Source organism: Argentina silus, assembly GCF_951799395.1.
Source record: "Argentina silus genome assembly, chromosome: 12".
Lineage (NCBI taxonomy): Eukaryota > Metazoa > Chordata > Actinopteri > Argentiniformes > Argentinidae > Argentina > Argentina silus.
This window is the reverse complement of record NC_139666.1, coordinates 19,247,582-19,252,581: the sequence shown is the minus strand read 5'-3', so window position 1 is coordinate 19,252,581 and position 5,000 is coordinate 19,247,582. Positions and strand designations below refer to the sequence as shown.

General features: G+C 47.6%; 1 protein-coding gene across 1 annotated transcript in view; it reads right to left on the bottom strand.

The window, feature by feature from the left end:
• The window catches only part of col4a1 (collagen, type IV, alpha 1), a 44,455-nt gene that overhangs the window by 27,584 nt on the left and 11,871 nt on the right, over positions 1 to 5,000 (bottom strand). The window lies entirely within an intron of this gene.

Below are 5,000 nucleotides of genomic sequence, written 5' to 3'. Positions count from 1 at the left end.
CAAGCTGTGCTCAACGTCACAAGCACAAGGAAAAAACAAGCACTCGTTCAAGAGAGTCCTGTTTCAAAGAAGTTGATTCATGTATTCATGTTGATTCAGTCAAGAAAAAGAAACAGCAGTTTTGTTTGGGATTTTCATTTGAGATACCATTCTTATTGGTCTTATCACTTCCAGTAATGCACCCCCGCTTTTGGCTGTGTCATAGTGGTGGGCTGTGGGTATAGGATGTGGTACTGCTGTTCACCAGAGGGGGGCAGAAACATACCTTGCAGCCCTTTGCGACTGCATGTCTCACCTCTATAACAGCTGCATTCCTGAGAAGTCAAAGGTGTTACGTACTGTACTGTGTGTGTGTGTGTGTGTGTGTGTGTGTGTGTGTGTGTGTGTGTGTGTGTGTGTGAGACGTGTGACGGGCAGCATCCTCACTGGGGTATCTAGGCGGTCATGCTAACATCTGGCTAGTGTCCTGCAACACTCCTGCGGAATACCACCACATTCCCACCGGCCACCAACGTATTCCACAAACCCCTGGTGTATCCCAGAGGTTATGACCTCACCCTAGGCCTAGCGTGTGGGAGACCTATCTATCTGCGATAGCATGACACGCACGCACGCACACACGCACGCACTTTTATACAATTGTGTGACGGTGGTATAGAGAAAGTATTTCTTAACATCCTGGACGACATACGGCCATGTGTCAGAAGAATTGTTTGAGGGCTGTGTCTGGTTAAAAGGTCGACATGTCCATCTACTCTGTTACCTAATGACATGACATGTCCTCCATTCATAAACACACGCCTGCTTACCTCTCCTCCTCAGCTCCTAGGCCCAGGCTGGGCACTCTCTAGACCCCTCTTATCTGTCTACATTGTGGAAGAAGGTTATGCTGTTCTTGTTGTTGTTGTTGTTGTTGTTAGAAACGAAAACAAAAGTCTTCCTGTTCTCTCTCTCGTGTGTGTGTGTGTGTGTGTGTGTGTGTGTGTGTGTGTGTGTGTGGTGTGTGTGTGTGTGTGTGTGTGTGTGTGTGTGTGTGTGTGTGTGTGTGTGTGTGTGTGGTCTGGTCAGCCTCAGAACACGGTAAGACTTTCTCTGTAGCTCCGGTTATCTTCTCAACCCCAGAAGAGGGGAGGAGAGGGGGCTTCCTTCCACCCAGATATCTGTTTCACGGAGGGGAAACCAAGGAGATAACAGCTTTAACTCCCCTCTCTCCGGTTCGCACTCAAGTAGTTTGTGTATTGATGTTCATTTCTCGTCTGAAATTGTTACGAAGGAGGGAGGTCTCACTGTTCTTGTCTTGAACCCATAGCCTAGTGTATTCTATTCTTACCACATATTCACAGCATGGGGTTAGTCAAGGGAGCTAAACACCACGTTGCACAACCATTTGGTGTGTTTACCGTGCCCCCTGTGTTGCTTGCGGTGGGGGGTGGGGGGGCGGTAGGGTTAGTTTTGGCGAGGAGAGAGAGAAAGAGAGAGAGATTTGTGTGTGTTTGTTCTAATTGTTCTTAATGACGTCTGATGGTTGCCTGGCTCCGTTTCCCCGCTCATAAACGTTGCACGACGTTGGGAAGACTGAACACACCTCTGTTCCCTTGCCCAAACTTTGCCTGATTGTTCTGGAGTGAATCTTTGTTATTCAGAGTGGATTGGCTTCCAGACCCTTCCAGTGGTTTATGACCTCATTATCACTGATTTAAGAGGACTGGATGGATGGAAGATACTAAACCTATCAACAGACGAGTGAAGCTGATGCCACGCCCGTGTCACCCATCGGCTCCTTCTTCAGATCAGTGGCAACAAGGAGATAGGATATAGGAGATTGGAGGTAGGAGATAAGAGATAGGGAAGGAAGCTGTTTTGAAGTTGTGTGATTCTGCCTTGTCATTTACACATGTACAGTGGACCATAGTGGAGGCTGGTGGAGGTAGAAATCGGAGGACGGGCTCATTGTAATGCATGGAACACAATAAGGAATGGTATGGAATGTGTGTTTGATACCATTCCTCATTCCATTCCATGCATTACAATGAGCCCGTCCTCCGATTTCTACCTCCACCAGCCTCCATTAGTGAACCAACTCCCCAGGTACGGTAACTCAGCCAGGTGTCCAGGCAAGTCATCCAATCAGCTGCCACGTGTTGACGCAAGTCATCCAACCAGCTCCCTTGTATTGAGCAAGTCATCCAATCAGCTGCCACGTGTTGACGCAAGTCATCCAAACAGCTGCCTTGTATTGACCTCCAAGTGTGTAATAAAAATCCAGCATGCTGTACTGTGGCGTACATCCAAAAAGACCAAACGATCTACCGTAAGTGACTCCTAGCCATCCTGTTACTGTAAACACACAGAGTTCTAATCGCAGTCATTTCCCAACGACATCCCAACTCAATTATAGTCAGATTTGCGCTACGCTATCTGGCCTAGCTGGCCTACTCAGAGCCATAGCAGCCACCCCATAGTGCTAAACCACATAGCATGGCTACCACATGGGGACAATCAGTGTAGCTTTACTCCGTAACAGCCATAAAGGGCCTCACTCTCCACCCAGACTCATTAGGCTGGCCCAACGAGCTCGTTAAGGACCGCAGGTTCACAGATTCACTTTCATAGGGTGAACAGTGCTATAACCACACAGTAAAATAACCATGGATCTGTGTGTGTTCATAAAACACGCACACGCACACGCACACACACATAAACACACACACACACACGCACACACGCACACGCATGTGTATTGCTTAATACATTGTTGTCGAACCTTAATTAACCTGCAATACACACTGATAAACTGATAACAGTTTCTACATGTTTTAGGGATGAAGTCCTCTAGTCCATCCAGTGCTCTGACTCCACTGCACAAGTGTAAACAGCTGCGGAGGAGAGGAGGCACAGACACAAACACGCTCCCTCTACCCACTCTGTCTGGACGTGCCGGGCTCAGCTATGCAGCGCTGGCATTCCTAGCCTTCTCTGGTGTTGGGAGAGAGAGGCTGCTCTGAGATGAGAAGAGAGGAGGAGAACAGTTCTCTGTCTTACTGCCATACTTGGAAGACATGCCACAGATTCTGTAAACAGTGTGTGTGGGTGGGTGTGTGGGTGTGTGTGTGGGTGTGTGGGTGTATGTGTGTAGGCTTGGCATGGTGAGTAGAAGCTGGCTTCTCTCTGCCAACAATCATACACACAAAAACGAATGGAGTCAAATGATATAACATCACTCACACACACACACACACACACACACACACACACACACACACACACACACACACACATTCTATTAAAGCCAAGAATAAGTGTTTAAATACAAACCCATATCCTATATGTCTCCTCTGGTTTCCCTCAATAAAGACAAACATACCCGTGGCAGCTACACAGCATGTTTCCCTCTGTTTCCCCTAGTAACATTATATAGTCAAGAAATATACAGAGAAGCAACACACACACACACACACACACACACACACACACACACACACACACACACACACGCTCCATTTCTTATTTCCTTTAGTTAGGGGCTCCTGTACTCCTGCAGAGGCTATTTGTGTAGCTTATTTCCATGTAAAACCTGTCTGCGTTCAGCTGCCATGAGGTATTCATCTACACTGCAGAAATATTTACTGTTCTTATAACCCTGTCCAGATGCCTCTGCATTACACACACACACACACACACACACACACACACACACGCACGCACGCGCGCACACACACACACACACACACACACACACACACACACACACACACACACACACACACCCACACACACACACACACACACACACACACACACACACACACACACATATTAATACACACCAGATGCCTCTGTAGTGAACAAATCTAATCCTGCAACAGAAAACAAATTAAAACAAGACACACACACACACACACACACACACACACACACACACACACACACACACACTGGCCTTTTGTCACACTGGTCAAAAGTTGTGGTACCCAGTCAATAACAGAACCACAGGAAACAGGTTGACGAGCCCACCTGCCAGTCACGAGCGTGGTCCCGCTAACCACATTCAGTTAATGAACACACCAGCCAGTCCCCACTCTTCACGCATGGCCCAGCATGACCACAATATGAACTCTAACCGTCATCAGGACCATGACCTACGACCAGCTCAACAAAGATGCTGTGTAATGACAACCAGGAGAAAACATGATCACATGACCAAATGTGTCAACCAATGGGATGACCTGACAGGCAGATCTACACTGTATCTGTGTTACAACTCAGACAGATTGTAGAGGAGGATTGATCCGAGGCCAAGCTTCTATTCTCCATAATCAGACCCCACGTGAGTGGTTTGTGGACAGGGAGGACGCACATGGTCTTGACATGAGACTGGAAGAGGCTGTTAACATGCTAGAGGAACCTGGGAGATAAAGCAGGAAAGCTCCACTGCCCTGTACGAGCCAAAACGACTTCTGCACAGCCAGGAATTCTCACATGCAAAATTACCCCGGTTCCCTAAAGAGAAAATGGGAAAATTGTTTTAGAGAAAATTCTCAGGCCTGCAAGCCTGCTCAACATCACTTAAATACAACTTAGAGATCACACGGTGTGGATGTGTGCGTGTGTGTATCTGCCTGTGTGTGTGTGTGTTCGTGTGTGTGTGTGTGTGTGTGTGTGTGTGTGTGTGTGTGTGTGTGTGTGTGTGTGTGTGTGTGTGCGTGAGAATACAGAAAGTGTGGAGTGTGTTGAGTGATTCTCAGATGTTAACCAGATGCCAGGGAAACTGCAGCTCGTACAGACCAGAACATCCAGAACACTGCCCCATAACACACACTCTCACTCAACACAACACAGTGCTGAGCGGCAGACGTGGGAATAGGACGGGTTTCTGCCAAAAGTGGCTGATAAAAATCTCACAGTACGTTAAACTACCCCCATTATCGTTGATTTAGCGCCATTCCGAAGTGTTACGTTGGTGACAACAGCACTCTTGCTGTCATCGCCGTCACCGAACA